Source organism: Phyllobates terribilis, unplaced genomic scaffold (genome assembly GCF_046119375.1).
Source record: "Phyllobates terribilis strain yellow unplaced genomic scaffold, ASM4611937v1 Scaffold_40__1_contigs__length_11209783, whole genome shotgun sequence".
NCBI lineage: Eukaryota > Metazoa > Chordata > Amphibia > Anura > Dendrobatidae > Phyllobates > Phyllobates terribilis.
In genome coordinates, this window is record NW_027362800.1 from 3,854,984 (window position 1) to 3,879,722 (window position 24,739).

General features: G+C 45.9%; 17 non-coding genes and 3 pseudogenes across 17 annotated transcripts; all 20 read right to left on the reverse strand.

Moving 5' to 3' along the window:
- Positions 1 to 585: 585 nt before the first annotated feature.
- On the reverse strand, positions 586 to 780 carry LOC141185843 (U2 spliceosomal RNA). The gene has a single exon (XR_012260448.1). It is a non-coding gene; the product is annotated as a U2 spliceosomal RNA (small nuclear RNA).
- Positions 781 to 1,555: 775 nt separating this feature from the next.
- On the reverse strand, positions 1,556 to 1,647 carry LOC141186202 (U2 spliceosomal RNA; annotated as a pseudogene).
- Positions 1,648 to 2,767: 1,120 nt separating this feature from the next.
- LOC141187059 (U2 spliceosomal RNA) lies at positions 2,768 to 2,958 on the reverse strand. The gene has a single exon (XR_012261280.1). It is a non-coding gene; the product is annotated as a U2 spliceosomal RNA (small nuclear RNA).
- A 1,116-nt stretch (positions 2,959 to 4,074) lies between these two features.
- Positions 4,075 to 4,269, reverse strand: LOC141185844 (U2 spliceosomal RNA). Its single transcript, XR_012260449.1, has one exon. It is a non-coding gene; the product is annotated as a U2 spliceosomal RNA (small nuclear RNA).
- Positions 4,270 to 5,044: 775 nt separating this feature from the next.
- Positions 5,045 to 5,136, reverse strand: LOC141186204 (U2 spliceosomal RNA; annotated as a pseudogene).
- Positions 5,137 to 6,256: 1,120 nt separating this feature from the next.
- On the reverse strand, positions 6,257 to 6,447 carry LOC141184363 (U2 spliceosomal RNA). Its single transcript, XR_012259125.1, has one exon. It is a non-coding gene; the product is annotated as a U2 spliceosomal RNA (small nuclear RNA).
- A 1,120-nt stretch (positions 6,448 to 7,567) lies between these two features.
- On the reverse strand, positions 7,568 to 7,758 carry LOC141187060 (U2 spliceosomal RNA). The gene has a single exon (XR_012261281.1). It is a non-coding gene; the product is annotated as a U2 spliceosomal RNA (small nuclear RNA).
- A 1,123-nt stretch (positions 7,759 to 8,881) lies between these two features.
- On the reverse strand, positions 8,882 to 9,076 carry LOC141185846 (U2 spliceosomal RNA). The gene has a single exon (XR_012260451.1). It is a non-coding gene; the product is annotated as a U2 spliceosomal RNA (small nuclear RNA).
- A 775-nt stretch (positions 9,077 to 9,851) lies between these two features.
- On the reverse strand, positions 9,852 to 9,943 carry LOC141186206 (U2 spliceosomal RNA; annotated as a pseudogene).
- Positions 9,944 to 11,064: 1,121 nt separating this feature from the next.
- Positions 11,065 to 11,255, reverse strand: LOC141187061 (U2 spliceosomal RNA). The gene has a single exon (XR_012261282.1). It is a non-coding gene; the product is annotated as a U2 spliceosomal RNA (small nuclear RNA).
- A 1,119-nt stretch (positions 11,256 to 12,374) lies between these two features.
- LOC141187062 (U2 spliceosomal RNA) lies at positions 12,375 to 12,565 on the reverse strand. The gene has a single exon (XR_012261283.1). It is a non-coding gene; the product is annotated as a U2 spliceosomal RNA (small nuclear RNA).
- Positions 12,566 to 13,691: 1,126 nt separating this feature from the next.
- Positions 13,692 to 13,882, reverse strand: LOC141187063 (U2 spliceosomal RNA). Its single transcript, XR_012261284.1, has one exon. It is a non-coding gene; the product is annotated as a U2 spliceosomal RNA (small nuclear RNA).
- A 1,122-nt stretch (positions 13,883 to 15,004) lies between these two features.
- LOC141187064 (U2 spliceosomal RNA) lies at positions 15,005 to 15,195 on the reverse strand. The gene has a single exon (XR_012261285.1). It is a non-coding gene; the product is annotated as a U2 spliceosomal RNA (small nuclear RNA).
- A 1,125-nt stretch (positions 15,196 to 16,320) lies between these two features.
- Positions 16,321 to 16,511, reverse strand: LOC141187066 (U2 spliceosomal RNA). Its single transcript, XR_012261286.1, has one exon. It is a non-coding gene; the product is annotated as a U2 spliceosomal RNA (small nuclear RNA).
- A 1,115-nt stretch (positions 16,512 to 17,626) lies between these two features.
- On the reverse strand, positions 17,627 to 17,817 carry LOC141187067 (U2 spliceosomal RNA). Its single transcript, XR_012261287.1, has one exon. It is a non-coding gene; the product is annotated as a U2 spliceosomal RNA (small nuclear RNA).
- Positions 17,818 to 18,933: 1,116 nt separating this feature from the next.
- LOC141187068 (U2 spliceosomal RNA) lies at positions 18,934 to 19,124 on the reverse strand. The gene has a single exon (XR_012261288.1). It is a non-coding gene; the product is annotated as a U2 spliceosomal RNA (small nuclear RNA).
- A 1,128-nt stretch (positions 19,125 to 20,252) lies between these two features.
- Positions 20,253 to 20,443, reverse strand: LOC141187070 (U2 spliceosomal RNA). Its single transcript, XR_012261290.1, has one exon. It is a non-coding gene; the product is annotated as a U2 spliceosomal RNA (small nuclear RNA).
- Positions 20,444 to 21,558: 1,115 nt separating this feature from the next.
- Positions 21,559 to 21,749, reverse strand: LOC141187071 (U2 spliceosomal RNA). Its single transcript, XR_012261291.1, has one exon. It is a non-coding gene; the product is annotated as a U2 spliceosomal RNA (small nuclear RNA).
- A 1,121-nt stretch (positions 21,750 to 22,870) lies between these two features.
- Positions 22,871 to 23,061, reverse strand: LOC141187072 (U2 spliceosomal RNA). The gene has a single exon (XR_012261292.1). It is a non-coding gene; the product is annotated as a U2 spliceosomal RNA (small nuclear RNA).
- A 1,121-nt stretch (positions 23,062 to 24,182) lies between these two features.
- Positions 24,183 to 24,373, reverse strand: LOC141187073 (U2 spliceosomal RNA). The gene has a single exon (XR_012261293.1). It is a non-coding gene; the product is annotated as a U2 spliceosomal RNA (small nuclear RNA).
- Between the last annotated feature and the right edge of the window lie 366 nt (positions 24,374 to 24,739).

Below are 24,739 nucleotides of genomic sequence, written 5' to 3' on the forward strand. Positions count from 1 at the left end.
CTAATCAACCAAACTTTTTGGGTTGGTTTCTCTTTTATAGTCTGCAGGCATTAAATGAAAGAAGTCAGTGTTCCAGCAGAGGGAGACAACGTTTCAGAAAAGGCATTGTAGCAAACCAAAAAAGAAATTTTAAGCGCAGCAGAGTAACCAGCTCACATACCTGTTAGCTCAGGTGAGTTTAAAAGGCTGCTGTTGATAACAAGGGCATTTGCTAAATAGATGGTGTGTGTGCAACAATATACTGAAAGGTCAATTATATTGTGCAGCTTATCTCATCACCTGTAGTTATTTAGGTGAAAGCTCCAAAATGCTTGCCTAATATGTCTGTTTATCCAAAAGGAAGTATAGAGGGAGAGCTAGATAGATAGCATTGCATTACATTACATTACATGGCAATGCAATGCACAGTTGCTGAAGTTGAACCAAAATGAGCTTGTCATCTGGCTTCTGCAACTTTTAACATGAAAAATCCAATGAGGAGAAGAAAAGCAAAGCCAAAGAGTCCATCCCAAAATCCGACAAACAAGCAAAATGAACAAAAAGCATTGAATTCAATTCTTTCTGATTTTAGAAACTGCATTAAAGAAGGGGTGCACCGGTCCTGGAGATACTGCAATACCAGGTCAATGCGTGGAGTGGACAGAGCAAGCTCTTTTTCCATCTCCCTGTTCTAAAAATCCATTTAATATATGGTCCCCAGATAGGGGACGTATCAGATATTAAACTGATAAGAACAGATAAAAAAATATTTAAAGCCCGAATTCGTGTACAAAACCCGAGTGCGCTTAAAAAAGTGACAAGTGCCACAAAAAAAGTGCACTAGGATGCTGGTCTTCTTGAAACCCTCTCCAAAAGGAGAAGGGTCCCCCAAACCATTCCCCGTCCCTCCGAGCCAAAAGGCCACAGCGAGGAACAGGGACAAAAAGCCACCTCCAGCCGAAGCCAGAGGCGACCCAATCATACCCCCAGCACCTGCCCGAGTTCTCACCCGAACAAGGCACTGGGAGCCAAAGACTGTGCTCCCCTCCCGGAAGAGGGGAGCCAACAACGCTCTCCTCCCGAAAGAGGAGAGCCAGGGGGGTTCATGGGGGAGCGGAACCTGATGGCAACACACTCCCCCCCTAGACCTGCCAAGAGAGGAACCCGTAAGGGAACCGCATCCCGACAAAATCCTAGTAGGACGTGACACACGTGAATAAGTGGACACACAGTGACAAAGAAATTAAATAAATAGTGAAGGTTTCACAGTATAATACTGCCCGGACCTTCAACCGGGAATTGAAAAATTCCCCATCCTAAGGCCAGAAGGCCCGGAATAAGGGTGTGTGCGAAGAAAGAAAATTTGAAGTGCTTGTGCAAATGTGCCATAAACTCAAGTGGGGTTCCCAATCCCAGTGAGTTAAGGCACCCCAGGGTCACCACTCCTGGGGCACTTCACACTTCGGGCTTTCGATCTTCCCCGGCCCAATGGCGTCGATCCTGGGGGGCCATGCTTTCCACCAGATGACTATATTAGCCACCTGGCGTACTAACAAGCGCCTAAACCCCAGTGTGCATAATGTATCAATCTACTAGGGCGGCCAACATCCAAAACCGCCTTTTCGAAAGATACTACACTTGATCTTAGCCAAAAGGCCGAGAAGCGATAACCAGAATTGGTTTCCGACTACGGTGCCACCCAAGGATTCTGAAAAGTCCATTTGTGGAGATGGCCACCTGGACTCCCGTTAAGAAGACATGCTGTCAACCTCTAGATCCCTCACATGCCTGCACTTTTCGGCTTGCTGCTGCTGCAATCCACGCGTTTTAGATCTGCATAACTCCACCTCTTTTAGCACAGTACCCTCAACCCCCGGCTGTTCCCACCCGCCTCAACACCGTTGGAAGGGAGGAGAACCAATTAAGGCGGGGGGGGGCGGGTGGAACGAGCAGCTGTCTACCCTTAGCAGGAGGGTTGCTGATTAATTACCTCTCCTGCTGCTGCTGCTGGCTGTCCAGCAGCAGACTGAAGGTGGCTGCTGCTGTGCGCAGGTATATAAAGGCTCAGAGCCTATTATGACACGCGCAGCCAGCGTTCCATTGCCACATTCCGTCTACTGCAGGCGGGATACCTGGATGGCTGAATGTCACTGAGAAGCTCACAGAGACCGCCATAAGCAACAGTTTAAAAGAATGCCACAGACTAATCAACCAAACTTTTTGGGTTGGTTTCTCTTTTATAGTCTGCAGGCATTAAATGAAAGAAGTCAGTGTTCCAGCAGAGGGAGACAACGTTTCAGAAAAGGCATTGTAGCAAACCAAAAAAGAAATTTTAAGCGCAGCAGAGTAACCAGCTCACATACCTGTTAGCTCAGGTGAGTTTAAAAGGCTGCTGTTGATAACAAGGGCATTTGCTAAATAGATGGTGTGTGTGCAACAATATACTGAAAGGTCAATTATATTGTGCAGCTTATCTCACCACCTGTAGTTATTTAGGTGAAAGCTCCAAAATGCTTGCCTAATATGTCTGTTTATCCAAAAGGAAGTATAGAGGGAGAGCTAGATAGATAGCATTGCATTACATTACATTACATGGCAATGCAATGCACAGTTGCTGAAGTTGAACCAAAATGAGCTTGTCATCTGGCTTCTGCAACTTTTAACATGAAAAATCCAATGAGGAGAAGAAAAGCAAAGCCAAAGAGTCCATCCCAAAATCCGACAAACAAGCAAAATGAACAAAAAGCATTGAATTCAATTCTTTCTGATTTTAGAAACTGCATTAAAGAAGGGGTGCACCGGTCCTGGAGATACTGCAATACCAGGTCAATGCGTGGAGTGGACAGAGCAAGCTCTTTTTCCATCTCCCTGTTCTAAAAATCCATTTAATATATGGTCCCCAGATAGGGGACGTATCAGATATTAAACTGATAAGAACAGATACTACACTTGATCTTAGCCAAAAGGCCGAGAAGCGATAACCAGAATTGGTTTCCGACTACGGTGCCACCCAAGGATTCTGAAAAGTCCATTTGTGGAGATGGCCACCTGGACTCCCGTTAAGAAGACATGCTGTCAACCTCTAGATCCCTCACATGCCTGCACTTTTCGGCTTGCTGCTGCTGCAATCCACGCGTTTTAGATCTGCATAACTCCACCTCTTTTAGCACAGTACCCTCAACCCCCGGCTGTTCCCACCCGCCTCAACACCGTTGGAAGGGAGGAGAACCAATTAAGGCGGGTTGGGGTGGAACGAGCAGCTGTCTACCCTTAGCAGGAGGGTTGCTGATTAATTACCTCTCCTGCTGCTGCTGCTGGCTGTCCAGCAGCAGACTGAAGGTGGCTGCTGCTGTGCGCAGGTATATAAAGGCTCAGAGCCTATTATGACACGCGCAGCCAGCGTTCCATTGCCACATTCCGTCTACTGCAGGCGGGATACCTGGATGGCTGAATGTCACTGAGAAGCTCACAGAGACCGCCATAAGCAACAGTTTAAAAGAATGCCACAGACTAATCAACCAAACTTTTTGGGTTGGTTTCTCTTTTATAGTCTGCAGGCATTAAATGAAAGAAGTCAGTGTTCCAGCAGAGGGAGACAACGTTTCAGAAAAGGCATTGTAGCAAACCAAAAAAGAAATTTTAAGCGCAGCAGAGTAACCAGCTCACATACCTGTTAGCTCAGGTGAGTTTAAAAGGCTGCTGTTGATAACAAGGGCATTTGCTAAATAGATGGTGTGTGTGCAACAATATACTGAAAGGTCAATTATATTGTGCAGCTTATCTCACCACCTGTAGTTATTTAGGTGAAAGCTCCAAAATGCTTGCCTAATATGTCTGTTTATCCAAAAGGAAGTATAGAGGGAGAGCTAGATAGATAGCATTGCATTACATTACATTACATGGCAATGCAATGCACAGTTGCTGAAGTTGAACCAAAATGAGCTTGTCATCTGGCTTCTGCAACTTTTAACATGAAAAATCCAATGAGGAGAAGAAAAGCAAAGCCAAAGAGTCCATCCCAAAATCCGACAAACAAGCAAAATGAACAAAAAGCATTGAATTCAATTCTTTCTGATTTTAGAAACTGCATTAAAGAAGGGGTGCACCGGTCCTGGAGATACTGCAATACCAGGTCAATGCGTGGAGTGGACAGAGCAAGCTCTTTTTCCATCTCCCTGTTCTAAAAATCCATTTAATATATGGTCCCCAGATAGGGGACGTATCAGATATTAAACTGATAAGAACAGATAAAAAAATATTTAAAGCCCGAATTCGTGTACAAAACCCGAGTGCGCTTAAAAAAGTGACAAGTGCCACAAAAAAAGTGCACTAGGATGCTGGTCTTCTTGAAACCCTCTCCAAAAGGAGAAGGGTCCCCCAAACCATTCCCCGTCCCTCCGAGCCAAAAGGCCACAGCGAGGAACAGGGACAAAAAGCCACCTCCAGCCGAAGCCAGAGGCGACCCAATCATACCCCCAGCACCTGCCCGAGTTCTCACCCGAACAAGGCACTGGGAGCCAAAGACTGTGCTCCCCTCCCGGAAGAGGGGAGCCAACAACGCTCTCCTCCCGAAAGAGGAGAGCCAGGGGGGTTCATGGGGGAGCGGAACCTGATGGCAACACACTCCCCCCCTAGACCTGCCAAGAGAGGAACCCGTAAGGGAACCGCATCCCGACAAAATCCTAGTAGGACGTGACACACGTGAATAAGTGGACACACAGTGACAAAGAAATTAAATAAATAGTGAAGGTTTCACAGTATAATACTGCCCGGACCTTCAACCGGGAATTGAAAAATTCCCCATCCTAAGGCCAGAAGGCCCGGAATAAGGGTGTGTGCGAAGAAAGAAAATTTGAAGTGCTTGTGCAAATGTGCCATAAACTCAAGTGGGGTTCCCAATCCCAGTGAGTTAAGGCACCCCAGAGTCACCACTCCTGGGGCACTTCACACTTCGGGCTTTCGATCTTCCCCGGCCCAATGGCGTCGATCCTGGGGGGCCATGCTTTCCACCAGATGACTATATTAGCCACCTGGCGTACTAACAAGCGCCTAAACCCCAGTGTGCATAATGTATCAATCTACTAGGGCGGCCAACATCCAAAACCGCCTTTTCGAAAGATACTACACTTGATCTTAGCCAAAAGGCCGAGAAGCGATAACCAGAATTGGTTTCCGACTACGGTGCCACCCAAGGATTCTGAAAAGTCCATTTGTGGAGATGGCCACCTGGACTCCCGTTAAGAAGACATGCTGTCAACCTCTAGATCCCTCACATGCCTGCACTTTTCGGCTTGCTGCTGCTGCAATCCACGCGTTTTAGATCTGCATAACTCCACCTCTTTTAGCACAGTACCCTCAACCCCCGGCTGTTCCCACCCGCCTCAACACCGTTGGAAGGGAGGAGAACCAATTAAGGCGGGGGGGGGCGGGTGGAACGAGCAGCTGTCTACCCTTAGCAGGAGGGTTGCTGATTAATTACCTCTCCTGCTGCTGCTGCTGGCTGTCCAGCAGCAGACTGAAGGTGGCTGCTGCTGTGCGCAGGTATATAAAGGCTCAGAGCCTATTATGACACGCGCAGCCAGCGTTCCATTGCCACATTCCGTCTACTGCAGGCGGGATACCTGGATGGCTGAATGTCACTGAGAAGCTCACAGAGACCGCCATAAGCAACAGTTTAAAAGAATGCCACAGACTAATCAACCAAACTTTTTGGGTTGGTTTCTCTTTTATAGTCTGCAGGCATTAAATGAAAGAAGTCAGTGTTCCAGCAGAGGGAGACAACGTTTCAGAAAAGGCATTGTAGCAAACCAAAAAAGAAATTTTAAGCGCAGCAGAGTAACCAGCTCACATACCTGTTAGCTCAGGTGAGTTTAAAAGGCTGCTGTTGATAACAAGGGCATTTGCTAAATAGATGGTGTGTGTGCAACAATATACTGAAAGGTCAATTATATTGTGCAGCTTATCTCACCACCTGTAGTTATTTAGGTGAAAGCTCCAAAATGCTTGCCTAATATGTCTGTTTATCCAAAAGGAAGTATAGAGGGAGAGCTAGATAGATAGCATTGCATTACATTACATTACATGGCAATGCAATGCACAGTTGCTGAAGTTGAACCAAAATGAGCTTGTCATCTGGCTTCTGCAACTTTTAACATGAAAAATCCAATGAGGAGAAGAAAAGCAAAGCCAAAGAGTCCATCCCAAAATCCGACAAACAAGCAAAATGAACAAAAAGCATTGAATTCAATTCTTTCTGATTTTAGAAACTGCATTAAAGAAGGGGTGCACCGGTCCTGGAGATACTGCAATACCAGGTCAATGCTTGGAGTGGACAGAGCAAGCTCTTTTTCCATCTCCCTGTTATAAAAATCCATTTAATATATGGTCCCCAGATAGGGGACGTATCAGATATTAAACTGATAAGAACAGATACTACACTTGATCTTAGCCAAAAGGCCGAGAAGCGATAACCAGAATTGGTTTCCGACTACGGTGCCACCCAAGGATTCTGAAAAGTCCATTTGTGGAGATGGCCACCTGGACTCCCGTTAAGAAGACATGCTGTCAACCTCTAGATCCCTCACATGCCTGCACTTTTCGGCTTGCTGCTGCTGCAATCCACGCGTTTTAGATCTGCATAACTCCACCTCTTTTAGCACAGTACCCTCAACCCCCGGCTGTTCCCACCCGCCTCAACATCGTTGGAAGGGAGGAGAACCAATTAAGGCGGGGGGGGGGTGGAACGAGCAGCTGTCTACCCTTAGCAGGAGGGTTGCTGATTAATTACCTCTCCTGCTGCTGCTGCTGCTGGCTGTCCAGCAGCAGACTGAAGGTGGCTGCTGCTGTGCGCAGGTATATAAAGGCTCAGAGCCTATTATGACACGCGCAGCCAGCGTTCCATTGCCACATTCCGTCTACTGCAGGCGGGATACCTGGATGGCTGAATGTCACTGAGAAGCTCACAGAGACCGCCATAAGCAACAGTTTAAAAGAATGCCACAGACTAATCAACCAAACTTTTTGGGTTGGTTTCTCTTTTATAGTCTGCAGGCATTAAATGAAAGAAGTCAGTGTTCCAGCAGAGGGAGACAACGTTTCAGAAAAGGCATTGTAGCAAACCAAAAAAGAAATTTTAAGCGCAGCAGAGTAACCAGCTCACATACCTGTTAGCTCAGGTGAGTTTAAAAGGCTGCTGTTGATAACAAGGGCATTTGCTAAATAGATGGTGTGTGTGCAACAATATACTGAAAGGTCAATTATATTGTGCAGCTTATCTCACCACCTGTAGTTATTTAGGTGAAAGCTCCAAAATGCTTGCCTAATATGTCTGTTTATCCAAAAGGAAGTATAGAGGGAGAGCTAGATAGATAGCATTGCATTACATTACATTACATGGCAATGCAATGCACAGTTGCTGAAGTTGAACCAAAATGAGCTTGTCATCTGGCTTCTGCAACTTTTAACATGAAAAATCCAATGAGGAGAAGAAAAGCAAAGCCAAAGAGTCCATCCCAAAATCCGACAAACAAGCAAAATGAACAAAAAGCATTGAATTCAATTCTTTCTGATTTTAGAAACTGCATTAAAGAAGGGGTGCACCGGTCCTGGAGATACTGCAATACCAGGTCAATGCGTGGAGTGGACAGAGCAAGCTCTTTTTCCATCTCCCTGTTCTAAAAATCCATTTAATATATGGTCCCCAGATAGGGGACGTATCAGATATTAAACTGATAAGAACAGATACTACACTTGATCTTAGCCAAAAGGCCGAGAAGCGATAACCAGAATTGGTTTCCGACTACGGTGCCACCCAAGGATTCTGAAAAGTCCATTTGTGGAGATGGCCACCTGGACTCCCGTTAAGAAGACATGCTGTCAACCTCTAGATCCCTCACATGCCTGCACTTTTCGGCTTGCTGCTGCTGCAATCCACGCGTTTTAGATCTGCATAACTCCACCTCTTTTAGCACAGTACCCTCAACCCCCGGCTGTTCCCACCCGCCTCAACACCGTTGGAAGGGAGGAGAACCAATTAAGGCGGGGGGGGGGGGGTGGAACGAGCAGCTGTCTACCCTTAGCAGGAGGGTTGCTGATTAATTACCTCTCCTGCTGCTGCTGCTGCTGGCTGTCCAGCAGCAGACTGAAGGTGGCTGCTGCTGTGCGCAGGTATATAAAGGCTCAGAGCCTATTATGACACGCGCAGCCAGCGTTCCATTGCCACATTCCGTCTACTGCAGGCGGGATACCTGGATGGCTGAATGTCACTGAGAAGCTCACAGAGACCGCCATAAGCAACAGTTTAAAAGAATGCCACAGACTAATCAACCAAACTTTTTGGGTTGGTTTCTCTTTTATAGTCTGCAGGCATTAAATGAAAGAAGTCAGTGTTCCAGCAGAGGGAGACAACGTTTCAGAAAAGGCATTGTAGCAAACCAAAAAAGAAATTTTAAGCGCAGCAGAGTAACCAGCTCACATACCTGTTAGCTCAGGTGAGTTTAAAAGGCTGCTGTTGATAACAAGGGCATTTGCTAAATAGATGGTGTGTGTGCAACAATATACTGAAAGGTCAATTATATTGTGCAGCTTATCTCATCACCTGTAGTTATTTAGGTGAAAGCTCCAAAATGCTTGCCTAATATGTCTGTTTATCCAAAAGGAAGTATAGAGGGAGAGCTAGATAGATAGCATTGCATTACATTACATTACATGGCAATGCAATGCACAGTTGCTGAAGTTGAACCAAAATGAGCTTGTCATCTGGCTTCTGCAACTTTTAACATGAAAAATCCAATGAGGAGAAGAAAAGCAAAGCCAAAGAGTCCATCCCAAAATCCGACAAACAAGCAAAATGAACAAAAAGCATTGAATTCAATTCTTTCTGATTTTAGAAACTGCATTAAAGAAGGGGTGCACCGGTCCTGGAGATACTGCAATACCAGGTCAATGCGTGGAGTGGACAGAGCAAGCTCTTTTTCCATCTCCCTGTTCTAAAAATCCATTTAATATATGGTCCCCAGATAGGGGACGTATCAGATATTAAACTGATAAGAACAGATAAAAAAATATTTAAAGCCCGAATTCGTGTACAAAACCCGAGTGCGCTTAAAAAAGTGACAAGTGCCACAAAAAAAGTGCACTAGGATGCTGGTCTTCTTGAAACCCTCTCCAAAAGGAGAAGGGTCCCCCAAACCATTCCCCGTCCCTCCGAGCCAAAAGGCCACAGCGAGGAACAGGGACAAAAAGCCACCTCCAGCCGAAGCCAGAGGCGACCCAATCATACCCCCAGCACCTGCCCGAGTTCTCACCCGAACAAGGCACTGGGAGCCAAAGACTGTGCTCCCCTCCCGGAAGAGGGGAGCCAACAACGCTCTCCTCCCGAAAGAGGAGAGCCAGGGGGGTTCATGGGGGAGCGGAACCTGATGGCAACACACTCCCCCCCTAGACCTGCCAAGAGAGGAACCCGTAAGGGAACCGCATCCCGACAAAATCCTAGTAGGACGTGACACACGTGAATAAGTGGACACACAGTGACAAAGAAATTAAATAAATAGTGAAGGTTTCACAGTATAATACTGCCCGGACCTTCAACCGGGAATTGAAAAATTCCCCATCCTAAGGCCAGAAGGCCCGGAATAAGGGTGTGTGCGAAGAAAGAAAATTTGAAGTGCTTGTGCAAATGTGCCATAAACTCAAGTGGGGTTCCCAATCCCAGTGAGTTAAGGCACCCCAGGGTCACCACTCCTGGGGCACTTCACACTTCGGGCTTTCGATCTTCCCCGGCCCAATGGCGTCGATCCTGGGGGGCCATGCTTTCCACCAGATGACTATATTAGCCACCTGGCGTACTAACAAGCGCCTAAACCCCAGTGTGCATAATGTATCAATCTACTAGGGCGGCCAACATCCAAAACCGCCTTTTCGAAAGATACTACACTTGATCTTAGCCAAAAGGCCGAGAAGCGATAACCAGAATTGGTTTCCGACTACGGTGCCACCCAAGGATTCTGAAAAGTCCATTTGTGGAGATGGCCACCTGGACTCCCGTTAAGAAGACATGCTGTCAACCTCTAGATCCCTCACATGCCTGCACTTTTCGGCTTGCTGCTGCTGCAATCCACGCGTTTTAGATCTGCATAACTCCACCTCTTTTAGCACAGTACCCTCAACCCCCGGCTGTTCCCACCCGCCTCAACACCGTTGGAAGGGAGGAGAACCAATTAAGGCGGGGGGGGGGCGGGTGGAACGAGCAGCTGTCTACCCTTAGCAGGAGGGTTGCTGGTTAATTACCTCTCCTGCTGCTGCTGCTGGCTGTCCAGCAGCAGACTGAAGGTGGCTGCTGCTGTGCGCAGGTATATAAAGGCTCAGAGCCTATTATGACACGCGCAGCCAGCGTTCCATTGCCACATTCCGTCTACTGCAGGCGGGATACCTGGATGGCTGAATGTCACTGAGAAGCTCACAGAGACCGCCATAAGCAACAGTTTAAAAGAATGCCACAGACTAATCAACCAAACTTTTTGGGTTGGTTTCTCTTTTATAGTCTGCAGGCATTAAATGAAAGAAGTCAGTGTTCCAGCAGAGGGAGACAACGTTTCAGAAAAGGCATTGTAGCAAACCAAAAAAGAAATTTTAAGCGCAGCAGAGTAACCAGCTCACATACCTGTTAGCTCAGGTGAGTTTAAAAGGCTGCTGTTGATAACAAGGGCATTTGCTAAATAGATGGTGTGTGTGCAACAATATACTGAAAGGTCAATTATATTGTGCAGCTTATCTCACCACCTGTAGTTATTTAGGTGAAAGCTCCAAAATGCTTGCCTAATATGTCTGTTTATCCAAAAGGAAGTATAGAGGGAGAGCTAGATAGATAGCATTGCATTACATTACATTACATGGCAATGCAATGCACAGTTGCTGAAGTTGAACCAAAATGAGCTTGTCATCTGGCTTCTGCAACTTTTAACATGAAAAATCCAATGAGGAGAAGAAAAGCAAAGCCAAAGAGTCCATCCCAAAATCCGACAAACAAGCAAAATGAACAAAAAGCATTGAATTCAATTCTTTCTGATTTTAGAAACTGCATTAAAGAAGGGGTGCACCGGTCCTGGAGATACTGCAATACCAGGTCAATGCGTGGAGTGGACAGAGCAAGCTCTTTTTCCATCTCCCTGTTCTAAAAATCCATTTAATATATGGTCCCCAGATAGGGGACGTATCAGATATTAAACTGATAAGAACAGATACTACACTTGATCTTAGCCAAAAGGCCGAGAAGCGATAACCAGAATTGGTTTCCGACTACGGTGCCACCCAAGGATTCTGAAAAGTCCATTTGTGGAGATGGCCACCTGGACTCCCGTTAAGAAGACATGCTGTCAACCTCTAGATCCCTCACATGCCTGCACTTTTCGGCTTGCTGCTGCTGCAATCCACGCGTTTTAGATCTGCATAACTCCACCTCTTTTAGCACAGTACCCTCAACCCCCGGCTGTTCCCACCCGCCTCAACACCGTTGGAAGGGAGGAGAACCAATTAAGGCGGGTTGGGGTGGAACGAGCAGCTGTCTACCCTTAGCAGGAGGGTTGCTGATTAATTACCTCTCCTGCTGCTGCTGCTGCTGGCTGTCCAGCAGCAGACTGAAGGTGGCTGCTGCTGTGCGCAGGTATATAAAGGCTCAGAGCCTATTATGACACGCGCAGCCAGCGTTCCATTGCCACATTCCGTCTACTGCAGGCGGGATACCTGGATGGCTGAATGTCACTGAGAAGCTCACAGAGACCGCCATAAGCAACAGTTTAAAAGAATGCCACAGACTAATCAACCAAACTTTTTGGGTTGGTTTCTCTTTTATAGTCTGCAGGCATTAAATGAAAGAAGTCAGTGTTCCAGCAGAGGGAGACAACGTTTCAGAAAAGGCATTGTAGCAAACCAAAAAAGAAATTTTAAGCGCAGCAGAGTAACCAGCTCACATACCTGTTAGCTCAGGTGAGTTTAAAAGGCTGCTGTTGATAACAAGGGCATTTGCTAAATAGATGGTGTGTGTGCAACAATATACTGAAAGGTCAATTATATTGTGCAGCTTATCTCACCACCTGTAGTTATTTAGGTGAAAGCTCCAAAATGCTTGCCTAATATGTCTGTTTATCCAAAAGGAAGTATAGAGGGAGAGCTAGATAGATAGCATTGCATTACATTACATTACATGGCAATGCAATGCACAGTTGCTGAAGTTGAACCAAAATGAGCTTGTCATCTGGCTTCTGCAACTTTTAACATGAAAAATCCAATGAGGAGAAGAAAAGCAAAGCCAAAGAGTCCATCCCAAAATCCGACAAACAAGCAAAATGAACAAAAAGCATTGAATTCAATTCTTTCTGATTTTAGAAACTGCATTAAAGAAGGGGTGCACCGGTCCTGGAGATACTGCAATACCAGGTCAATGCGTGGAGTGGACAGAGCAAGCTCTTTTTCCATCTCCCTGTTCTAAAAATCCATTTAATATATGGTCCCCAGATAGGGGACGTATCAGATATTAAACTGATAAGAACAGATACTACACTTGATCTTAGCCAAAAGGCCGAGAAGCGATAACCAGAATTGGTTTCCGACTACGGTGCCACCCAAGGATTCTGAAAAGTCCATTTGTGGAGATGGCCACCTGGACTCCCGTTAAGAAGACATGCTGTCAACCTCTAGATCCCTCACATGCCTGCACTTTTCGGCTTGCTGCTGCTGCAATCCACGCGTTTTAGATCTGCATAACTCCACCTCTTTTAGCACAGTACCCTCAACCCCCGGCTGTTCCCACCCGCCTCAACACCGTTGGAAGGGAGGAGAACCATTTAAGGCGGGGGGGGGGGGGTGGAACGAGCAGCTGTCTACCCTTAGCAGGAGGGTTGCTGATTAATTACCTCTCCTGCTGCTGCTGCTGCTGCTGGCTGTCCAGCAGCAGACTGAAGGTGGCTGCTGCTGTGCGCAGGTATATAAAGGCTCAGAGCCTATTATGACACGCGCAGCCAGCGTTCCATTGCCACATTCCGTCTACTGCAGGCGGGATACCTGGATGGCTGAATGTCACTGAGAAGCTCACAGAGACCGCCATAAGCAACAGTTTAAAAGAATGCCACAGACTAATCAACCAAACTTTTTGGGTTGGTTTCTCTTTTATAGTCTGCAGGCATTAAATGAAAGAAGTCAGTGTTCCAGCAGAGGGAGACAACGTTTCAGAAAAGGCATTGTAGCAAACCAAAAAAGAAATTTTAAGCGCAGCAGAGTAACCAGCTCACATACCTGTTAGCTCAGGTGAGTTTAAAAGGCTGCTGTTGATAACAAGGGCATTTGCTAAATAGATGGTGTGTGTGCAACAATATACTGAAAGGTCAATTATATTGTGCAGCTTATCTCACCACCTGTAGTTATTTAGGTGAAAGCTTCAAAATGCTTGCCTAATATGTCTGTTTATCCAAAAGGAAGTATAGAGGGAGAGCTAGATAGATAGCATTGCATTACATTACATTACATGGCAATGCAATGCACAGTTGCTGAAGTTGAACCAAAATGAGCTTGTCATCTGGCTTCTGCAACTTTTAACATGAAAAATCCAATGAGGAGAAGAAAAGCAAAGCCAAAGAGTCCATCCCAAAATCCGACAAACAAGCAAAATGAACAAAAAGCATTGAATTCAATTCTTTCTGATTTTAGAAACTGCATTAAAGAAGGGGTGCACCGGTCCTGGAGATACTGCAATACCAGGTCAATGCGTGGAGTGGACAGAGCAAGCTCTTTTTCCATCTCCCTGTTCTAAAAATCCATTTAATATATGGTCCCCAGATAGGGGACGTATCAGATATTAAACTGATAAGAACAGATACTACACTTGATCTTAGCCAAAAGGCCGAGAAGCGATAACCAGAATTGGTTTCCGACTACGGTGCCACCCAAGGATTCTGAAAAGTCCATTTGTGGAGATGGCCACCTGGACTCCCGTTAAGAAGACATGCTGTCAACCTCTAGATCCCTCACATGCCTGCACTTTTCGGCTTGCTGCTGCTGCAATCCACGCGTTTTAGATCTGCATAACTCCACCTCTTTTAGCACAGTACCCTCAACCCCCGGCTGTTCCCACCCGCCTCAACACCGTTGGAAGGGAGGAGAACCAATTAAGGCGGGGGGGGGGGGTGGAACGAGCAGCTGTCTACCCTTAGCAGGAGGGTTGCTGATTAATTACCTCTCCTGCTGCTGCTGCTGCTGGCTGTCCAGCAGCAGACTGAAGGTGGCTGCTGCTGTGCGCAGGTATATAAAGGCTCAGAGCCTATTATGACACGTGCAGCCAGCGTTCCATTGCCACATTCCGTCTACTGCAGGCGGGATACCTGGATGGCTGAATGTCACTGAGAAGCTCACAGAGACCGCCATAAGCAACAGTTTAAAAGAATGCCACAGACTAATCAACCAAACTTTTTGGGTTGGTTTCTCTTTTATAGTCTGCAGGCATTAAATGAAAGAAGTCAGTGTTGCAGCAGAGGGAGACAACGTTTCAGAAAAGGCATTGTAGCAAACCAAAAAAGAAATTTTAAGCGCAGCAGAGTAACCAGCTCACATACCTGTTAGCTCAGGTGAGTTTAAAAGGCTGCTGTTGATAACAAGGGCATTTGCTAAATAGATGGTGTGTGTGCAACAATATACTGAAAGGTCAATTATATTGTGCAGCTTATCTCACCACCTGTAGTTATTTAGGTGAAAGCTTCAAAATGCTTGCCTAATATGTCTGTTTATCCAAAAGGAAGTATAGAGGGAGAGCTAGATAGATAGCATTGCATTACATTACATTACATGGCAATGCAATGCACAGTTGCTGAAGTTGAACCAAAATGAGCTTGTCATCTGGCTTCTGCAACTTTTAACATGAAAAATCCAATGAGGAGAAGAAAAGCAAAGCCAAAGAGTCCATCCCAAAATCCGACAAACAAGCAAAATGAACAAAAAGCATTGAATTCAATTCTTTCTGATTTTAGAAACTGCATTAAAGAAGGGGTGCACCGGTCCTGGAGATACTGCAATACCAGGTCAATGCGTGGAGTGGACAGAGCAAGCTCTTTTTCCATCTCCCTGTTCTAAAAATCCATTTAATATATGGTCCCCAGATAGGGGACGTATCAGATATTAAACTGATAAGAACAGATACTACACTTGATCTTAGCCAAAAGGCCGAGAAGCGATAACCAGAATTGGTTTCCGACTACGGTGCCACCCAAGGATTCTGAAAAGTCCATTTGTGGAGATGGCCACCTGGACTCCCGTTAAGAAGACATGCTGTCAACCTCTAGATCCCTCACATGCCTGCACTTTTCGGCTTGCTGCTGCTGCAATCCACGCGTTTTAGATCTGCATAACTCCACCTCTTTTAGCACAGTACCCTCAACCCCCGGCTGTTCCCACCCGCCTCAACACCGTTGGAAGGGAGGAGAACCAATTAAGGCGGGGGGGGGGGGGGGTGGAACGAGCAGCTGTCTACCCTTAGCAGGAGGGTTGCTGATTAATTACCTCTCCTGCTGCTGCTGCTGCTGGCTGTCCAGCAGCAGACTGAAGGTGGCTGCTGCTGTGCGCAGGTATATAAAGGCTCAGAGCCTATTATGACACGTGCAGCCAGCGTTCCATTGCCACATTCCGTCTACTGCAGGCGGGATACCTGGATGGCTGAATGTCACTGAGAAGCTCACAGAGACCGCCATAAGCAACAGTTTAAAAGAATGCCACAGACTAATCAACCAAACTTTTTGGGTTGGTTTCTCTTTTATAGTCTGCAGGCATTAAATGAAAGAAGTCAGTGTTGCAGCAGAGGGAGACAACGTTTCAGAAAAGGCATTGTAGCAAACCAAAAAAGAAATTTTAAGCGCAGCAGAGTAACCAGCTCACATACCTGTTAGCTCAGGTGAGTTTAAAAGGCTGCTGTTGATAACAAGGGCATTTGCTAAATAGATGGTGTGTGTGCAACAATATACTGAAAGGTCAATTATATTGTGCAGCTTATCTCACCACCTGTAGTTATTTAGGTGAAAGCTCCAAAATGCTTGCCTAATATGTCTGTTTATCCAAAAGGAAGTATAGAGGGAGAGCTAGATAGATAGCATTGCATTACATTACATTACATGGCAATGCAATGCACAGTTGCTGAAGTTGAACCAAAATGAGCTTGTCATCTGGCTTCTGCAACTTTTAACATGAAAAATCCAATGAGGAGAAGAAAAGCAAAGCCAAAGAGTCCATCCCAAAATCCGACAAACAAGCAAAATGAACAAAAAGCATTGAATTCAATTCTTTCTGATTTTAGAAACTGCATTAAAGAAGGGGTGCACCGGTCCTGGAGATACTGCAATACCAGGTCAATGCGTGGAGTGGACAGAGCAAGCTCTTTTTCCATCTCCCTGTTCTAAAAATCCATTTAATATATGGTCCCCAGATAGGGGACGTATCAGATATTAAACTGATAAGAACAGATACTACACTTGATCTTAGCCAAAAGGCCGAGAAGCGATAACCAGAATTGGTTTCCGACTACGGTGCCACCCAAGGATTCTGAAAAGTCCATTTGTGGAGATGGCCACCTGGACTCCCGTTAAGAAGACATGCTGTCAACCTCTAGATCCCTCACATGCCTGCACTTTTCGGCTTGCTGCTGCTGCAATCCACGCGTTTTAGATCTGCATAACTCCACCTCTTTTAGCACAGTACCCTCAACCCCCGGCTGTTCCCACCCGCCTCAACACCGTTGGAAGGGAGGAGAACCAATTAAGGCGGGGGGGGGGTGGAACGAGCAGCTGTCTACCCTTAGCAGGAGGGTTGCTGATTAATTACCTCTCCTGCTGCTGCTGCTGCTGGCTGTCCAGCAGCAGACTGAAGGTGGCTGCTGCTGTGCGCAGGTATATAAAGGCTCAGAGCCTATTATGACACGCGCAGCCAGCGTTCCATTGCCACATTCCGTCTACTGCAGGCGGGATACCTGGATGGCTGAATGTCACTGAGAAGCTCACAGAGACCGCCATAAGCAACAGTTTAAAAGAATGCCACAGACTAATCAACCAAACTTTTTGGGTTGGTTTCTCTTTTATAGTCTGCAGGCATTAAATGAAAGAAGTCAGTGTTCCAGCAGAGGGAGACAACGTTTCAGAAAAGGCATTGTAGCAAACCAAAAAAGAAATTTTAAGCGCAGCAGAGTAACCAGCTCACATACCTGTTAGCTCAGGTGAGTTTAAAAGGCTGCTGTTGATAACAAGGGCATTTGCTAAATAGATGGTGTGTGTGCAACAATATACTGAAAGGTCAATTATATTGTGCAGCTTATCTCACCACCTGTAGTTATTTAGGTGAAAGCTCCAAAATGCTTGCCTAATATGTCTGTTTATCCAAAAGGAAGTATAGAGGGAGAGCTAGATAGATAGCATTGCATTACATTACATGGCAATGCAATACACAGTTGCTGAAGTTGAACCAAAATGAGCTTGACATCTGGCTTCTGCAACTTTTAACATGAAAAATCCAATGAGGAGAAGAAAAGCAAAGCCAAAGAGTCCATCCCAAAATCCGACAAACAAGCAAAATGAACAAAAAGCATTGAATTCAATTCTTTCTGATTTTAGAAACTGCATTAAAGAAGGGGTGCACCGGTCCTGGAGATACTGCAATACCAGGTCAATGCGTGGAGTGGACAGAGCAAGCTCTTTTTCCATCTCCCTGTTCTAAAAATCCATTTAATATATGGTCCCCAGATAGGGGACGTATCAGATATTAAACTGATAAGAACAGATACTACACTTGATCTTAGCCAAAAGGCCGAGAAGCGATAACCAGAATTGGTTTCCGACTACGGTGCCACCCAAGGATTCTGAAAAGTCCATTTGTGGAGATGGCCACCTGGACTCCCGTTAAGAAGACATGCTGTCAACCTCTAGATCCCTCACATGCCTGCACTTTTCGGCTTGCTGCTGCTGCAATCCACGCGTTTTAGATCTGCATAACTCCACCTCTTTTAGCACAGTACCCTCAACCCCCGGCTCTTCCCACCCGCCTCAACACCGTTGGAAGGGAGGAGAACCAATTAAGGCGGGGGGGGGGGTGGAACGAGCAGCTGTCTACCCTTAGCAGGAGGGTTGCTGATTAATTACCTCTCCTGCTGCTGCTGCTGCTGGCTGTCCAGCAGCAGACTGAAGGTGGCTGCTGCTGTGCGCAGGTATATAAAGGCTCAGAGCCTATTATGACACGCGCAGCCAGCGTTCCATTGCCACATTCCGTCTACTGCAGGCGGGATACCTGGATGGCTGAATGTCACTGAGAAGCTCACAGAGACCGCCATAAGCAACAGTTTAAAAGAATGCCACAGACTAATCAACCAAACTTTTTGGGTTGGTTTCTCTTTTATAGTCTGCAGGCATTAAATGAAAGAAGTCAGTGTTCCAGCAGAGGGAGACAACGTTTCAGAAAAGGCATTGTAGCAAACCAAAAAAGAAATTTTAAGCGCAGCAGAGTAACCAGCTCACATACCTGTTAGCTCAGGTGAGTTTAAAAGGCTGCTGTTGATAACAAGGGCATTTGCTAAATAGATGGTGTGTGTGCAACAATATACTGAAAGGTCAATTATATTGTGCAGCTTATCTCACCACCTGTAGTTATTTAGGTGAAAGCTCCAAAATGCTTGCCTAATATGTCTGTTTATCCAAAAGGAAGTATAGAGGGAGAGCTAGATAGATAGCATTGCATTACATTACATGGCAATGCAATGCACAGTTGCTGAAGTTGAACCAAAATGAGCTTGACATCTGGCTTCTGCAACTTTTAACATGAAAAATCCAATGAGGAGAAGAAAAGCAAAGCCAAAGAGTCCATCCCAAAATCCGACAAACAAGCAAAATGAACAAAAAGCATTGAATTCAATTCTTTCTGATTTTAGAAACTGCATTAAAGAAGGGGTGCACCGGTCCTGGAGATACTGCAATACCAGGTCAATGCGTGGAGTGGACAGAGCAAGCTCTTTTTCCATCTCCCTGTTCTAAAAATCCATTTAATATATGGTCCCCAGATAGGGGACGTATCAGATATTAAACTGATAAGAACAGATACTACACTTGATCTTAGCCAAAAGGCCGAGAAGCGATAACCAGAATTGGTTTCCGACTACGGTGCCACCCAAGGATTCTGAAAAGTCCATTTGTGGAGATGGCCACCTGGACTCCCGTTAAGAAGACATGCTGTCAACCTCTAGATCCCTCACATGCCTGCACTTTTCGGCTTGCTGCTGCTGCAATCCACGCGTTTTAGATCTGCATAACTCCACCTCTTTTAGCACAGTACCCTCAACCCCCGGCTGTTCCCACCCGCCTCAACACCGTTGGAAGGGAGGAGAACCAATTAAGGCGGGGGGGGGGGGGGGGGGTGGAACGAGCAGCTGTCTACCCTTAGCAGGAGGGTTGCTGATTAATTACCTCTCCTGCTGCTGCTGCTGCTGGCTGTCCAGCAGCAGACTGAAGGTGGCTGCTGCTGTGCGCAGGTATATAAAGGCTCAGAGCCTATTATGACACGTGCAGCCAGCGTTCCATTGCCACATTCCGTCTACTGCAGGCGGGATACCTGGATGGCTGAATGTCACTGAGAAGCTCACAGAGACCGCCATAAGCAACAGTTTAAAAGAATGCCACAGACTAATCAACCAAACTTTTTGGGTTGGTTTCTCTTTTATAGTCTGCAGGCATTAAATGAAAGAAGTCAGTGTTGCAGCAGAGGGAGACAACGTTTCAGAAAAGGCATTGTAGCAAACCAAAAAAGAAATTTTAAGCGCAGCAGAGTAACCAGCTCACATACCTGTTAGCTCAGGTGAGTTTAAAAGGCTGCTGTTGATAACAAGGGCATTTGCTAAATAGATGGTGTGTGTGCAACAATATACTGAAAGGTCAATTATATTGTGCAGCTTATCTCACCACCTGTAGTTATTTAGGTGAAAGCTCCAAAATGCTTGCCTAATATGTCTGTTTATCCAAAAGGAAGTATAGAGGGAGAGCTAGATAGATAGCATTGCATTACATTACATTACATGGCAATGCAATGCACAGTTGCTGAAGTTGAACCAAAATGAGCTTGTCATCTGGCTTCTGCAACTTTTAACATGAAAAATCCAATGAGGAGAAGAAAAGCAAAGCCAAAGAGTCCATCCCAAAATCCGACAAACAAGCAAAATGAACAAAAAGCATTGAATTCAATTCTTTCTGATTTTAGAAACTGCATTAAAGAAGGGGTGCACCGGTCCTGGAGATACTGCAATACCAGGTCAATGCGTGGAGTGGACAGAGCAAGCTCTTTTTCCATCTCCCTGTTCTAAAAATCCATTTAATATATGGTCCCCAGATAGGGGACGTATCAGATATTAAACTGATAAGAACAGATACTACACTTGATCTTAGCCAAAAGGCCGAGAAGCGATAACCAGAATTGGTTTCCGACTACGGTGCCACCCAAGGATTCTGAAAAGTCCATTTGTGGAGATGGCCACCTGGACTCCCGTTAAGAAGACATGCTGTCAACCTCTAGATCCCTCACATGCCTGCACTTTTCGGCTTGCTGCTGCTGCAATCCACGCGTTTTAGATCTGCATAACTCCACCTCTTTTAGCACAGTACCCTCAACCCCCGGCTGTTCCCACCCGCCTCAACACCGTTGGAAGGGAGGAGAACCAATTAAGGCGGGGGGGGGGTGGAACGAGCAGCTGTCTACCCTTAGCAGGAGGGTTGCTGATTAATTACCTCTCCTGCTGCTGCTGCTGCTGGCTGTCCAGCAGCAGACTGAAGGTGGCTGCTGCTGTGCGCAGGTATATAAAGGCTCAGAGCCTATTATGACACGCGCAGCCAGCGTTCCATTGCCACATTCCGTCTACTGCAGGCGGGATACCTGGATGGCTGAATGTCACTGAGAAGCTCACAGAGACCGCCATAAGCAACAGTTTAAAAGAATGCCACAGACTAATCAACCAAACTTTTTGGGTTGGTTTCTCTTTTATAGTCTGCAGGCATTAAATGAAAGAAGTCAGTGTTCCAGCAGAGGGAGACAACGTTTCAGAAAAGGCATTGTAGCAAACCAAAAAAGAAATTTTAAGCGCAGCAGAGTAACCAGCTCACATACCTGTTAGCTCAGGTGAGTTTAAAAGGCTGCTGTTGATAACAAGGGCATTTGCTAAATAGATGGTGTGTGTGCAACAATATACTGAAAGGTCAATTATATTGTGCAGCTTATCTCACCACCTGTAGTTATTTAGGTGAAAGCTCCAAAATGCTTGCCTAATATGTCTGTTTATCCAAAAGGAAGTATAGAGGGAGAGCTAGATAGATAGCATTGCATTACATTACATGGCAATGCAATGCACAGTTGCTGAAGTTGAACCAAAATGAGCTTGACATCTGGCTTCTGCAACTTTTAACATGAAAAATCCAATGAGGAGAAGAAAAGCAAAGCCAAAGAGTCCATCCCAAAATCCGACAAACAAGCAAAATGAACAAAAAGCATTGAATTCAATTCTTTCTGATTTTAGAAACTGCATTAAAGAAGGGGTGCACCGGTCCTGGAGATACTGCAATACCAGGTCAATGCGTGGAGTGGACAGAGCAAGCTCTTTTTCCATCTCCCTGTTCTAAAAATCCATTTAATATATGGTCCCCAGATAGGGGACGTATCAGATATTAAACTGATAAGAACAGATACTACACTTGATCTTAGCCAAAAGGCCGAGAAGCGATAACCAGAATTGGTTTCCGACTACGGTGCCACCCAAGGATTCTGAAAAGTCCATTTGTGGAGATGGCCACCTGGACTCCCGTTAAGAAGACATGCTGTCAACCTCTAGATCCCTCACATGCCTGCACTTTTCGGCTTGCTGCTGCTGCAATCCACGCGTTTTAGATCTGCATAACTCCACCTCTTTTAGCACAGTACCCTCAACCCCCGGCTCTTCCCACCCGCCTCAACACCGTTGGAAGGGAGGAGAACCAATTAAGGCGGGGGGGGGGGTGGAACGAGCAGCTGTCTACCCTTAGCAGGAGGGTTGCTGATTAATTACCTCTCCTGCTGCTGCTGCTGCTGGCTGTCCAGCAGCAGACTGAAGGTGGCTGCTGCTGTGCGCAGGTATATAAAGGCTCAGAGCCTATTATGACACGCGCAGCCAGCGTTCCATTGCCACATTCCGTCTACTGCAGGCGGGATACCTGGATGGCTGAATGTCACTGAGAAGCTCACAGAGACCGCCATAAGCAACAGTTTAAAAGAATGCCACAGACTAATCAACCAAACTTTTTGGGTTGGTTTCTCTTTTATAGTCTGCAGGCATTAAATGAAAGAAGTCAGTGTTCCAGCAGAGGGAGACAACGTTTCAGAAAAGGCATTGTAGCAAACCAAAAAAGAAATTTTAAGCGCAGCAGAGTAACCAGCTCACATACCTGTTAGCTCAGGTGAGTTTAAAAGGCTGCTGTTGATAACAAGGGCATTTGCTAAATAGATGGTGTGTGTGCAACAATATACTGAAAGGTCAATTATATTGTGCAGCTTATCTCACCACCTGTAGTTATTTAGGTGAAAGCTCCAAAATGCTTGCCTAATATGTCTGTTTATCCAAAAGGAAGTATAGAGGGAGAGCTAGATAGATAGCATTGCATTACATTACATTACATGGCAATGCAATGCACAGTTGCTGAAGTTGAACCAAAATGAGCTTGTCATCTGGCTTCTGCAACTTTTAACATGAAAAATCCAATGAGGAGAAGAAAAGCAAAGCCAAAGAGTCCATCCCAAAATCCGACAAACAAGCAAAATGAACAAAAAGCATTGAATTCAATTCTTTCTGATTTTAGAAACTGCATTAAAGAAGGGGTGCACCGGTCCTGGAGATACTGCAATACCAGGTCAATGCGTGGAGTGGACAGAGCAAGCTCTTTTTCCATCTCCCTGTTCTAAAAATCCATTTAATATATGGTCCCCAGATAGGGGACGTATCAGATATTAAACTGATAAGAACAGATACTACACTTGATCTTAGCCAAAAGGCCGAGAAGCGATAACCAGAATTGGTTTCCGACTACGGTGCCACCCAAGGATTCTGAAAAGTCCATTTGTGGAGATGGCCACCTGGACTCCCGTTAAGAAGACATGCTGTCAACCTCTAGATCCCTCACATGCCTGCACTTTTCGGCTTGCTGCTGCTGCAATCCACGCGTTTTAGATCTGCATAACTCCACCTCTTTTAGCACAGTACCCTCAACCCCCGGCTGTTCCCACCCGCCTCAACACCGTTGGAAGGGAGGAGAACCAATTAAGGCGGGGGGGGGGGTGGAACGAGCAGCTGTCTACCCTTAGCAGGAGGGTTGCTGATTAATTACCTCTCCTGCTGCTGCTGCTGCTGGCTGTCCAGCAGCAGACTGAAGGTGGCTGCTGCTGTGCGCAGGTATATAAAGGCTCAGAGCCTATTATGACACGCGCAGCCAGCGTTCCATTGCCACATTCCGTCTACTGCAGGCGGGATACCTGGATGGCTGAATGTCACTGAGAAGCTCACAGAGACCGCCATAAGCAACAGTTTAAAAGAATGCCACAGACTAATCAACCAAACTTTTTGGGTTGGTTTCTCTTTTATAGTCTGCAGGCATTAAATGAAAGAAGTCAGTGTTCCAGCAGAGGGAGACAACGTTTCAGAAAAGGCATTGTAGCAAACCAAAAAAGAAATTTTAAGCGCAGCAGAGTAACCAGCTCACATACCTGTTAGCTCAGGTGAGTTTAAAAGGCTGCTGTTGATAACAAGGGCATTTGCTAAATAGATGGTGTGTGTGCAACTATATACTGAAAGGTCAATTATATTGTGCAGCTTATCTCACCACCTGTAGTTATTTAGGTGAAAGCTCCAAAATGCTTGCCTAATATGTCTGTTTATCCAAAAGGAAGTATAGAGGGAGAGCTAGATAGATAGCATTGCATTACATTACATTACATGGCAATGCAATGCACAGTTGCTGAAGTTGAACCAAAATGAGCTTGTCATCTGGCTTCTGCAACTTTTAACATGAAAAATCCAATGAGGAGAAGAAAAGCAAAGCCAAAGAGTCCATCCCAAAATCCGACAAACAAGCAAAATGAACAAAAAGCATTGAATTCAATTCTTTCTGATTTTAGAAACTGCATTAAAGAAGGGGTGCACCGGTCCTGGAGATACTGCAATACCAGGTCAATGCGTGGAGTGGACAGAGCAAGCTCTTTTTCCATCTCCCTGTTCTAAAAATCCATTTAATATATGGTCCCCAGATAGGGGACGTATCAGATATTAAACTGATAAGAACAGATACTACACTTGATCTTAGCCAAAAGGCCGAGAAGCGATAACCAGAATTGGTTTCCGACTACGGTGCCACCCAAGGATTCTGAAAAGTCCATTTGTGGAGATGGCCACCTGGACTCCCGTTAAGAAGACATGCTGTCAACCTCTAGATCCCTCACATGCCTGCACTTTTCGGCTTGCTGCTGCTGCAATCCACGCGTTTTAGATCTGCATAACTCCACCTCTTTTAGCACAGTACCCTCAACCCCCGGCTCTTCCCACCCGCCTCAACACCGTTGGAAGGGAGGAGAACCAATTAAGGCGGGGGGGGGGTGGAACGAGCAGCTGTCTACCCTTAGCAGGAGGGTTGCTGATTAATTACCTCTCCTGCTGCTGCTGCTGCTGGCTGTCCAGCAGCAGACTGAAGGT